The sequence below is a fragment of the Poecilia reticulata genome, linkage group LG18 (genome assembly GCF_000633615.1).
Source record: "Poecilia reticulata strain Guanapo linkage group LG18, Guppy_female_1.0+MT, whole genome shotgun sequence".
Classification (NCBI taxonomy): Eukaryota; Metazoa; Chordata; class Actinopteri; order Cyprinodontiformes; family Poeciliidae; genus Poecilia; species Poecilia reticulata.
The window spans coordinates 15,323,135-15,336,575 of record NC_024348.1 but is presented as its reverse complement, the minus strand read 5'-3'; the positions used below and the strand labels follow the sequence as shown (position 1 = coordinate 15,336,575).

The 13,441-nt window shown below is 39.2% G+C and overlaps 1 protein-coding gene across 38 annotated transcripts in view; it reads right to left on the bottom strand.

Annotated features, from left to right (window-relative positions):
* Positions 1–13,212, bottom strand: part of LOC103480676 (protein tyrosine phosphatase receptor type D) — a 456,187-nt gene extending 442,975 nt beyond the window's left edge. For 12 of the 38 annotated variants that reach the window (XM_008435746.2, XM_008435761.2, XM_008435766.2 and 9 more), the window contains exons 1-3: positions 12,911–13,211; positions 12,592–12,721; positions 12,448–12,483 (exon numbers count right to left, since the gene is read on the bottom strand). The gene's annotated coding sequence lies outside the window, so the exon portion shown is untranslated. Of the gene's footprint in view, positions 1–12,447; positions 12,484–12,591; positions 12,722–12,910 lie in introns of all 38 variants that reach the window. The other 26 variants (XM_008435747.2, XM_008435754.2, XM_008435753.2 and 23 more) reach the window with 4 other exon arrangements.
* Positions 13,213–13,441: the final 229 nt, after the last annotated feature.

Sequence of the window (13,441 nt, the reverse complement as noted above, 5' to 3'; positions counted from 1 at the left end):
TTTTTTTATGTGTGCGTTTACCACCTTTTCAGCTCAAAAACTTTAGTGAAATTCAGGGTTCCCTCACATTTCTCTGGTCAATACTTTATATATATCATTTTTGACAATTAAACATGTAAATATAAATCTCTTTTTATTTACATGTTTCTTAATTGCCACACCAAAGCTATTTTAAAGGTCTCACTAGGATTTTATTTGATCAAAAATACAAATAATTCAAAATACACATCCAGTTTGTTTCAGGTTATATGTCAAATTTTAACCTAATTAAGTTCTGCTTAGAAATCTTTTTAAAAAACTAAACAAAAAAACAAACAACCTTGCCCATCAAGTTTGTGACATCATGATCTAGATAATGAAGAAATGAAGAAAAAGAAGCTGCTGATCACAACATAAACCGTATCATTAGAAAGGCCAACATGTCAACCTCGTTTTGACATGTTTAGGAGGTGCTGGTGTGTCAGGGTTGAGTGAATCTCTCTGGCAGACGTAAAAGAAAAAAAGGAAAAAAAAAGCTGACAGGCCAGACAGAAGAAAGGACTGATTTTGACAGATCCCAGCCTCTTTCATTGGATCATATGATGAGGAAAACAAAGGGAGGAAGGTGGAGGATAACGGCATGCAGAGGCTTCAAAGTGGGAAACGGGTTTGCAGAACCAACGAATTGTGAGGAAACGCACACCAGCCTGCATGGATACGCATGAGACCCGATATCACAAGCCACAACAACACATAACCAGGCAGGAACAGAGGGGAAGCTGTTTTCTGTGTGAAGCAACAGGGGTTGCATGAGGGGATGCAAACCGACTCCCCCTCACCCCCGGCGACTCTGAACTTTTCGCTACCATTTGTTTGTCATCTTAAACTGGCAGTAAGCTGAGGAATCCCGGGTCTTACACAAAACCCTACCCAGTATGACTCTGTGCTGGGGAACTGATCCCTTCCAAAACCCTCATTGTTATTCTGCCGTGATGCCGAGGGATCTGCTGAGCACCCACAGCCAAACCTACAGGAGGGCTGAGTGGGAGGAGTGTGTGCTGTGTTTACTTTGTGTGCTCTTTCAGGGGACAGCGGTATCACACACAGGATTACAGATGAAACAAGTTTTGGGGGTTGTGCTACAATGGTGCCCATTTCACGAGAATACGGGTCCATCTTCCCGTTTTAAATCTTCAGTTTTATCTTTCTAAAAGGGCAAGAGATGCCAATTTCAACGCCGAGTCTAGATCATAGACCTCATCTCGCCTTGATCTTTGACTAAATTTAGATGGCAATAAACCCAAACGGTTTAGTTCATATCGCTTCGTTTACATAAAAACTTTACTGAAGCGCATAACTCATGTCTGGAAGTTGTGCTAAATGCCAAACTAAATTTTAACAGGTTGGAACTGCTTCTTTTCTTATGTTCACTTTTACTGGACACTTAAAGTCAACTGTGGATGTGCAGTGAGAGTGGAATCCAGAAATCACTGAGTGGTGCAAAACCACAGCCCTGATCAGTAAAAAGTTAATTAACGTAGTTGCTGATTAAAATCGGAAAATAGAAACAATGACCCTGACTGGATGCAAAAACTAGTTTAAATTTTTAAAAAGTCCAAAGTTACATTCCTATCTTACTGGACATGCCAGTGAATGTGTGTGCGTGTTTTTTTTATTTTTTTATTAAATACTTTAGCAAATTCAGGTTATGTCCCATTGATATTTTCACCATTGAACACTTTCTGCAGTATTTGTGCCTCCTGTCCACTAGCACTTCATTTTGTGGAACACGGTAACCAAAAGACTGGTCAATGGCAATTATAAATGACAATGTGCACCCTACTTTATGCATGCCCAATGTTCATCTTTGCTGGAAACAAAAACAACCTTTATTATTGGTTTTTCCACAGCCTGTTTTCTGTGTTTATTTTGATCACATTAAAATTCAAAGTATGAAAAAATAGGAAACGTTTATGGGGGGAAAGAGCTGCCACTGTTGTAGAATACTCTTTAGCCTTTGAATTTTGTATGGGTATTTAAAAACACAAATTATTCTAGCAGAAATTACAGTGCCTGTATGGATGCAAATTGTTTCACAAACAGATACATATTTTCAAAAACATGGTGATGTCAGAGCCTGAATTTTCAAAAGTTATTTGTTAATATCTGGGGATGTGGTTATAGATATTGGGGCTATGGTGATTATTGGGGCTATGGTGATGGCTGTAAGTTTGTTTAAACTCTTATGTGGGTTTCCATGTTTTTGATGTTCAGATGGAGCATAATAATGGTATGTTTTCTGTATGTCAGAAACAGAAAGACACCTCACAGCTTGATGGAATAACATGACATGATATAAAGATCAAAAAACTGCTTCTACGTCGTTTCTCTCTCAACCCCCGTTCCAACCCCTACTTTTAAGAATGTGTCCAAATCATCTTTGGAGTTGTTTTAATGCATAAATTCCAAATAAAAGCTAAAAAATCAATATGCCCAAAAACTAAAGTACTTCTTCTATGAAGTCAGTCAAACTTGACTGACTTGATCATGAGGTTTGGCTTACCTTTTAAACGAGACATACATGTCCGTTTAACTTTTGCATGCAAATTGCGTTTAGCCCAATTTCAGCAGACATGTTTACCGACAGTCTTTATAAGCTTTCAGTGTCCCTCAAACCATAAAATACTCATTTGGTTGTTAAGACAGTAACAAGGACTGAACTCCAATTCTTGTAATCCACCCAGAGCCGTTAAACTGCAGTCAACTTGGAATCATAGTCGTTTAAAAACTATCAGACAGGCACCTTTGTTAAATTAAATTCCCACTCTATAAAACACCACCCCATCCCCTGTCCACCATGTCCTAGATATTCATCAAGATAGATAGGAGGAAAAGACTTTAATATGCACAATGTAATAGGCTTCAACACCCTTCCAGGGGACGTCCACATTCCCCCTTGTGTGGAGATTACACTTTGCACAGCCCAAGAGCTGCTGATCTTGTCAGGGATTTGCTTTAAAATGTTCAAGGTAGGGCTTGATCAAAACTGTCCCTTTTCACTCGGATCAAAGACAATGAAGCCTCAGGTTGGCGAAATTCATGCCATGCGCTCTCAGCCTCGAAGCTGTATTTACAGTATATGTCTAAGATGCACTTAATAAAATATGCAAACCACATTATCTGCATAAACCTTTTGATTACTTCCACCTCTTTTGGAAAATAAGCTTGCAACACTACACTGAAAGTTCCTGTGGTCACATTTAGAAGCAGACGCCAGTTATTTCAGTATTTACTAAGACACCCCACATTTGCCCATTACATTCAGACTGTAGTTTAGCCGGCTTTAAAACATGATTAATAAATTATATCCTGTGGATTCAAGTCTCACTGATCCCATAGTTGGACTTTTTCCAATTTTGGATTTAAATTTCTTCCTTTAGACTTGAAGGACATTTTCTTTCCTATAAAACCAAGTGAAGACTTCAGTAAATCTAAATCCTGTTTAAATACGAGCTTTATAGCTGTACAGCTATGGCTAGATATTACATTTTTACTTGGCAAAGCAGTACTGCTGCGTCTGTCATGTTATGGAATGAAAATGTTATTGACAGTGACCTCCTGGTGGTTTAAAATAAATCAGGTACATAAGCCAAACGATACGCGAGGGCTAATGGAACTGAGACTAAAGAATTTCCTTTGAAACCTCTATCAAATACAGGGAACGACTTCACCTCCCCATCTTGTTTCATAAACCGAACCGAAGAAACCATGAGAGAAAAGGCTTGCATCAGATCAGGTTTAAAAAAAATAAAAATAAAAATGTGGGAAAATTCCAAGAAGTGAAAACTGAGAAATTTAAAGTTGTTTTGAGGTCAACAGCTAGTCTGAGAACAAAACAAAACTGTTACTTGAGTTTACTTTTGTCCTCTGCTCCTTTGTTTTTGCCAAACACTTTGATTCTCTCTACTCTTTCCAATGGTGGAAGTCCCTTGGATAGCAACCGAAGTAGGTCTAATTGATTTCTCTTGTTCTTGTCGTTTAGAGGCAGCAGCATCGAACTGTGCAGAGTACCCTGGCTCCAGCTTGCCTGCATTATTCCTCTGTTTTCTTCTTTGCCTCCAAATCCCAATAGACTCGGCTGTCAATACACAACATACCAGAACCTCTGGAGCTCTCGCGAGGTGCTAGACAGCACAGGATTGCCAAAGCATTTCCATGGCTGGAGATAAAATACCAAACCATGGTACAGCACTTGTAGCTTACTAAAATGTTGTAAGGTTAAACTGATATTTGCTCTTTTAAAACTATATCATGTTTTTAGCAAGCACCTATCACTGACAGAGAGCTGTCTGAAACAAATTAACATCCAAACACAATGTCTGCAGTGGGCCTGGTTTTTGTAGGGTTTAAATGGTAAGCAAAAATACTACAATGTCTGTCCTTACAACAATATTGAAAACAGAAATTATGGTATACGATTTTCTTTATCTATCATTATTACTAAAATATCACATACTGCAATAATATTAGTTATTTTACCTAAAATGATTATTAAAATGTAATCACACTCATTTTAATTCTCGTGTAGAAACACACAAAGAGAGGTGAGGAAAACAGGGAAGTGTGTTTCTTTTCCTTTTAATTAATGCATATAATTTCAGTTTGCATGTCTTATGGTCTTTGAAAGAACACTGGAATACAAGCCAGATCAATCTGTCATGATTAAGTAAGAATGACACCACTGGACACTTTAAAAAGAGGCTGGTGCTTGGCATCATTGTTTCTCTTCTGTGAACCATGGTTATCTCTAAAGAAACACGTGCAGTCATCATTGCACTACACAAAAAGTATCGCAGCTAGAAAGGATGCACCTCAGTCAACAATCTATTGCATCATCAAGAACTTCAAGGAGAGAGGTTCCATTGTTGCCAAAAAGGCTCCAGGGCGCCCAAGAAAGACCAGCAAGCGCCAGGACCATCTCTTAAAAGTGTTTCAGCTGCGGGATCGGGCTACCAGCAGTGCAGAGCTTGCTCAGGAATGGCAGCAGGCAGGTGTGAGTGCATCTGCACGCAATGTGAGGCGGAGACTCTTGGAGCAAGGCCTGGTCTCAAGGAGGGCAGCAAAGAAGCCACTTCTCTCCAGGAAAAATATCAGGGACAGACTGATATTCTGCAAAAGGTACAGGGAGTGGACTGCTGAGGACTGGGGTAAAGTCATTTTCTCTGATGAATCCCCTTTTCGATTGTTTGAGACATCTGGAAAACAGCTTGTTCGGAGAAGATGAGGTGAGCGCTACCACCAGTCTTGTCTCATGCCAACTGTAAAGCATCCTGAAACCATTCATGTGTGGGGTTGCTTCTCAGCCAAGGGAGTCAGCTCTCTCACAGTCTGGTCTAAAAACACAGCCATGAATAAAGAATGGTACCAGAATGTCCTCCGAGAGCAACTTCTCCCAGCCGTCCAAGAGCAGTTTGGTGATGAACAATGTCTTTTCCAGCATGATGGAGCACTTTGCCATAAAGCAAAGGTGATAACTAACTGGCTCAGGGAACAAAACATAAGAGATTTTGGGTCCATGGCCTGAAAACTCTCCAGATCTTAATCCCATTGAAAACTTGTGGTCAATCATCAAGAGACGGGTGGACAAACCCTAGGAATTCTGACAAAATGCAAGCATTGATTGTGCAAGAATGGACTGCTATCAGTCAGAATTTGGTCCAAACGTTGATTGAGAGTATGCCAGGGAGAATTGCAGAGGTCCTGAAGAAGAGGGGTCAATACTGTAAATATTGACTTGCTGTGTTAACTCATTCTGTTAATAAAAGCTATTGTTACTCATAATATGATTGCAATTGTATTTCTGTATGTGATGAAAACATCTGGCATACACACATGAAAACCAGAGGGCAGCAGATTATGTGAAAATATAATATTTGTGTCATTCTCAAAACTTTTGGCCATGACTGTATATGCTGTCAGCTATATGCAATAAAACACTGTCAAAATGGAGTGGTATATATAAAATGGTTGATAAAGAAATAACCCGTTTCTCGTCAGAACTAAAATCGGCACCAGATACAATATACATTTTCTCTGATCTTTGTTCTACTCAGATTGCTTCAAATTAGTTAATGAATAACCTTCGCAAATGCAACTACATCACACATTTTGAGGGTCTGATGTGCGTTTGTAGAATTAGCACATTACCTTGCCACACAATAAACAACGATGAGTATTAAGCATTGCCCATTTCTGGTCACTCAACCTCAGGGAATTTATTTCTGTATTTTAGTCGAAGCAAATAGGGTTTCTTAGCATCTGTGCTCCAACACGGTGACTGTGACAATATCGGATGGCAGAAACAAAAGCTATTTCAAACATCAGTATAAAGCAATTTAGATGCATAGGCTGGCAGGGGAATTATAAGAGGGATTTCATTCAATTCCTGTTTGAAGCTGTCATTTAGTCGTGGAGAAATTGAATGCAGCTAATTTTTATTTGCCAATACTCTGTGGGTTTGGACACCAAAACTGACTGAGGTTCAAGAATATGATCACAGATTAACTTCAAGTCATCCAAAGAGTAAACAATATCCTTCTACTACATGTGAGTCTATTAATAACTTCACAGAACTTAAAAAAAAGATCTACACCATTAACGTTGGCAGCACACAATATGATGGTGTTTTGGATGGCACCTAATTTAGTTTTTATCCAGGTATAGTTTCATGTTTTGATATTATACTCTATTCCTAAAGATAGTGGATAACTGGTTGATCAGTTTCTTACATTTAAGCCCAAACTTTTTTTTAAAAATGTAAAATCATTGATATTTAACCAAAAAGTTTGTTTCTGAGGGCTAATGAGACCGGTGTGTCTCAAAAGACATACTATGTAAAGGGAGTATAACTTTTCTAAAAATAAAAACTCTGTTTTATAAAACTAAAATAAAAAAATGGCCCCCTTCCCAGTAACCAAAGCAAATTTTTTTTTAGCATTACAGCAATAAAACCATTCATATTGCTGCTAACAGGTCTTGTGTATGTTTTCACTCCTATTTTGATGATGGGCTGCTCCAAAATCTTGATACTTCCAGTTAGAAGAGACATATTGGTCAAATTTAAAGATAATTTTAAACCTAAATCACCTATGGATTTGGCTGATTTAAATGGTTTAAATCAGCCAAATCAATTAAATAATTTGGTGTTTAACTGTGTACAATATGAGAATGACTTTTTACAAACAATTTGACTGAACGTCCTATTTGGTATCTACATGTCCATTCTTCCTAATTGACTATTAGATTGTCATTTAAAAATAAATAAATAAATAAATAAATAAAAACATCCCCATCTAGTGCGAGAAAATGTTCGATACAAACCAACCAAAACTGTAAAAGCATGAAATAGAAAAACACCAATCTTTGGTGATGATTTCCAAGTTTTCGATTGGAAGGCCCATAGAGCCCCAACATGATTAGCCTCCATGAGTATTTTATAACTTGTTCCCACTAGGTCATCTGCCTCAAGTCTGTACGAGCGGCAATGATGGCTTCTTTCTATTCTATAGCAAACCTAAAGAGTGTTTATTGTATAACCAAGTTATTGGTCTAATCAAGCACAATGCACAAGAAAAGGAATTTTGAAGATCTATTAGTAAACACCAAAAGCGGAACATTTTCAAGTTTGTGTTTGAGTACATCAGCTTGTGAAACGGCTCTTTGTGTTTGTGTGCTGCATGGAATTCAGCAAGGCATTTAGAGCTCACTGCATACGGTGTGCGAAGGAAATGTCTGCTCAATTGTGACCTTCCAGCAGCATTGTGTGTCAGTATTTAAAATGTTACATGAGGAAAGAAGGGACAGCTAGCATATCATTACACCAAAATCCACCTCTGATATGGACCTCTTCCCGTCTACACACCTGTGTGCAAGCAGCACTCTCTGAAGCCATCCGACATGCTTGTTTACCCACATCTATTTGGAGCTGGATTTATTTTGTCATACAACTGTCTTTGGATGAGAAATGCGAGATGAATCTTGTGTTGTGCAGCCAGGAAGAGCTGGTATATTTAGCACCACCAGAACATTCAGTTTTAGGGACTGTGTCCACAGAGGGACAACGGCGCCCTTCTGAGAGAGCTCTGCAAGAGAGACGAGAAACTTTGGCACCAAATGCTCCAGCTATTACAAAATGAAGCCTCGCCTTATCCAAGAGCGCACTAAGATGTGGATAAATAAATAAAACATTGCCTCTGTGAGCGGGGAGGCGATGTGATAGCGGGAGATACCCCCTCCCCTCCCTGCTTTCATGTTGGCAGGCACAGGCATTTTATTTTTGGATGAATCAAAAATTTCCTGAAAACGCCTGCGCCAGGTGTATCTAATTATCTGACAGCGTATCCTCATTATAAAGCGGCCCATGGGAGTGGGCGACTCGGCTTTCTGAGCCCTGGACCGCAATCAAGATGCTCTTTTCATCACAAACAAAGGGATGACAAGCCAATACTTTTCTTGAAGATTAAGTGCATTCACCTTTTCTTTTTTTCTTTCATTTTTGCACTTGACTGGGCAGTTTTTACATGTTTCTCAAGAACATAGAAATGAAATACATCAACTTCAAACTGTCAAATTGGACTATGTACAGGAAAAAAATAGCCTGAAAACTTTTGGGAATTACCATCATTGATGGACTCTGATCCGTGATTGGTAGGTCATTTACAGAAAAACTGTTTTTTTTTCCTATTAATTAACCCTTGTGTCCAACCGACCCCGCACACGTAAAACTTGTATCATTTGATACAGTCCTCCACGTTTGCCTCAGTCCTCGCACGCACAAGGGTTAAATGCAGTCATGAACATTCGTTTTGGTGGATTAATGAGGATTTTTCTTTGTAATTTCCTTATTTTCTACTTCCATCAAGGAGACAGAATGGTCAAATTTGGAAAATATGTAATGGTTAAAATCAAAGTCAGTCAGATCATTGAGGAAAATAAGAACAGGGCAGTAAAAGCTTGATTGGTGCATTTCTAAAAATAAAATAAATTAATGAAAATCAAACTGATCAGGTGTTGGGATAGTCCCATTTCAATTTCAGCAGTTGCTTGGATTATGTCACATGAAGCATAGTTAACTCTGCATTCTGTCAACCCCAGAGCACCCAGATGTTAAGGGATAATTAACAAAAGAACTTGATTTGCAGAGACGCATCTTTCTCACTCTCCTAGCTGTGGTTCTTGGGAGTCACAGTGGGTGGGTGTACACAACCAGATCATCTCACAGCTTCAGCACAAGGTCCCCACTGGTACCAAAAGTGGATTCACTGAATTTATATTTTTATTTTGGAGATTTGAACAAATGAAACGGAATGACAGAATGTTCTCAGAAAATGTTGTTCACTGTGAACAGAGCTGGAAAGCTATGAAGCAGGTTCATTGAGCACCACTAAATTACTTTGTGCCCTTAAACTCGAGGATACCTGACCTGAAAAACTGTAGTCTTCCAGTATTTTTGTCAGCTACCATTTATTGTGCAAAAAGAGGAAACTGCTGGCACATCCATCTGCCGTGGTTCGATTTGGCAACGGTGCGTTGAAAAATTAGCCGTTTGTTCATAATGCGTAATCAAAGTGTTTTAATATTAATGGCAGACAGAGCCACATCTGTAGTGCTGAAAGCAACATTTTTCAAATCTAAAAATCAACCAAGCATGTGTCCTCATATCTGTTTCCTGTGTTGTTGTTTAATTTCTTTAGAAATGCAACAGTAGCCCATCTCTCGCATGCCTCCTGACTGGCAGACTGTAATGCCATTGCATCTCCTCGATGGTCATGCTCACTTAGCCCTCTGTCACTCTACACTGGCCAGGGAAGACGCATCTGTCTGGCTGTGAGTGTGCTGCCCTTGGACCTCATTTGCAATTGCTGCTCTTCAGCTCAGCTTGCCACAAAAACACTGAACCACACAAACTTTTCAGTTCATTATCTCGCCTTTTAGGAGGGTTTTTTTTTTTTTTTTGCTTTCTCAGAAGCAAAGTATGACTGCAAATCATGGGTAATTGGCTACATATGAATCACTCCTCAGCAGTATAGGCTGATAGACTCTGTAACCCCCTTGTTGCTCTAAGTTCACTTAAAATGATGTAAAAAGAAGAATATATACTAAAAAATATCATATTAAAATATATAACTAGATTTGAATTTAGCACATGCGCAAGACATTTAATTTGGCCGTTTCCGCCAATACTGTCAATGTAATCCTTGGCATGTGTGGAGTTTTTACCAATTGGCATCAATGGGATAAAGACTCCCAGTGGCTTCACTTAGGGTGGAAATGGTGTGAGGTGAAATCACAAGCAGTCCTTAAGAAGCAGCTACCATATGGTAGCCCAATGGACAGCCCCTTTTTAGCTACATTAGCCATTTAAAACTCAAGAGTTTCTAAAGCTGAAATGCATGGCTTTTTTGGACAGATGACACTTTCACAACAGACCGGTAAACAGCATTTACTGGTCAACTGATTGGAAATCTAAAGGCGACACATCTAACTAGCAGACTGCCTTCCACTAATTTGACATTTTCTTCACTTTTATACAAATCCATCGTGACACTTTCCGTCACGTCTCATTGTGGAGCAGACCTGATTTTAACAGAGGCTACAAAAAGTTAAACGTGACGTAATGCTACGTCTAAAAATAACCCAGATTTATATATTTGATCACAGTTTAGATAAAGCAAAGCTACTTGGTCTAAAAGGAATCTAATGATGGACATTTAAGATATTGAAATGTGAAAATCTGTGTCTTGCAGTCCTGAAGCAAAACTCACAGCTGAATTTGATTACTAAAGTAATTATCTTTTTTAGTTGTGATATTACTGCATTAATATCAATGTGCAGAAAGAGGTGGTCTTTTTGTTCATTTCAGAGCCAACTTAAAAATGAAGTGACAAAATTCTTACATATTTGTGCTTTACTGTTGGAAACTCATCGTTATCTTGGACGTCATTAAACATTGCAGTTATTTAGGGTGGGCATCAACATTATTGCTTTCTGGACATCACTAGAGTTTCAAAACCATCAAAATGGCATTTCTCAACACAAATGATAATTTCCAACTCGAACCAGTACAGTTTTATACAATGGCAGCAACTGATCCCATTAATTCACCGTACTTCTCATAAGAAAGCAGATGGACTATTCCCCAGTTTAAAATATAAATAAATTAAATAGTAAAGAGCTTAATTTGGGTTTTTAAGTGAAAGAAATAGGAGAATGACAATAAAACTGTCTCATACACATGAAGCATATGGAAAGTGTACAGGTAATAAAAAGATCTGGAGTTCAAGTCTGGCTGTATTGATGCTTTCAGATTTTTATGCTCGTTTTTTTTATGCTCGTTAATCTAAAATCCTATTCACGTCTACAAGAACTTCTACTTTTACACCAAAGACATTCAAACTCTACCCTACATGAGCCATTTACATATGTAGACGCATTTTAGAACAAAATAATGCTTTCTTAAAAAGCACAGCTGTGTCAAACATTTTCAGCTGCTTTACATTGAGGAAGAGGAAACCAGCCAAAACAGAGGCTGTACCTCTGATTAGCTCAGGGGTGTCCAGCTCCAGTCTGGCATGTTTCAGATGAATTCCTACCTCAGCACACCCACCCAGATGAATGGCTGAATTAACTCCTCGGTGTGTCATTAAGTTTCTGCAGAATTCTGTTAATTAACCTTTAATTTAATTCAGATTGTCTGTACCAGGGGAGAATTTAAAACATGCAGGACACCAGCTGCTTATAAGAACAGAGCCAGACACGCCAGGAGAAGCTCTTAGCCTTCAACTGCCGTCATTGTTTCTCCAATGCAGGTAAGAGAACATTTACCAATACACACATTTACAAGATCTAAACCAGTAAATCTAAAGCAGAAGAAAGCAGGTTGAATAAATTAGCAGCTGAGTGTCTAATTATAGACCAACTACAAAGAAGAAGAAGAAAAAAGCGGGCTTGTGGTGACACCTACTGCGCATGATCCGCTGTCAGTCAGTCAAAACCTGACAGTTGAGAGCGGGAAAAAAAAAAAAAAAAAAGTAAACTGGGTGAGTCACAGCCCACCCACAGTCTGCATTACCTGAGTTGGGACTTAATTTTCTCAGACCACTCACACAGCAACAACCATCCGAGAAAATTAAACAAACTTTCCCAACAACAGCAATTCCAGCCATTTTTTTTACGTCTTCTCTGCATGTTTGAGGGAGAACAAAAAAACAAAAGAAGCAAAAAATAAAATAAAAAAACTACGGAGCAAAACAGTGCTTGCACTAATTACTTGACCATGCTGCTGAAAATGTCTCGACCCCATCCGGAACGCAGCATTGTTAAATAAAATCTACATCCAAACAAATGCACAACTGCTCCTCTCATTAACAGGGAGCCATTTAGAGAGGGGGAAAAGTAGCTGTTACTTACTATGCACCCAGGCAGGAGAACATAAAGCTCCGGTGACTGTAATTAAAACAGAACGCAAAACAAATGCGCATTGTTTTATTATTGTACTCATTTTTTTGCGTGCTTGATTTTACAGAGCGTATGCATGTGAAAAGGTGTACTTACCGGAGCCGTCCGGATAAATTCCTTGGGAAATTCCTAAGGAGTCTCTCCTCTCTTCTGTCTCAAAGTCAGAAAACAGCAATGCTTATGTTCTTATTCCAAAAACAAAAAAAACAGGGACCCCCGATTTTTACTGAAAGAGAGATAAGACACCAAAAGAGCCCACAAGAATTCCGTTAGAACCGAGAGTCCAACCCATCCCCTCCTCTTTCCCCACCCCACACCACCCAAAAAAGTGTTGACATAACATCTGTGATGAAAGAGAGAAGAAAAAAAAAACCGCGACTCGTGAGAATTTGGCAAAATAGACAAATAGGTGTACCTGCTCTCTTTATCACTGTCGGCAAAAGACAGTAAGAGCAGCAAAAAAAAAAAAAAAAAAAGACGGTCGGAAAACACAGAGAGAGCTGAGCTTTGTTTTCTTTTCTTTTCTTTTTTTTTTTCTTAGTTTGTTTCGATTTTTTTCCTGTGGAAACGCAGCAGCCAGAATGCGGTCACATCCCGAGCTGCACACATTCAAACAGACGTGGAGGCTGCTGGAGGAAGAAAAAGGCAGAGGAAGAGGCGAGCGGAGCGGAGCGGAGCCGCGGGATGCTGCTGCGCTCTGAGCTGCACTGCCCAGACGAGCCGCTGGATGGCCGGCTGGAGGAGGGAGGGCACCTGGCACCGGGCGGGTTCCACAACATACCCAATTTAACCGCTACACTTGCCTTTGAGGAGGTCCTAAAATAAGGCTGTCTTTTAGAGATATTCTGCAGAAGGGGGTGATTACTATCCCGCATTCATTAATTATTGTACCTGACACAGCGACACGTTAAAAAAAAAAAAAAGCTCCTCCAAAATGCAACTCCTG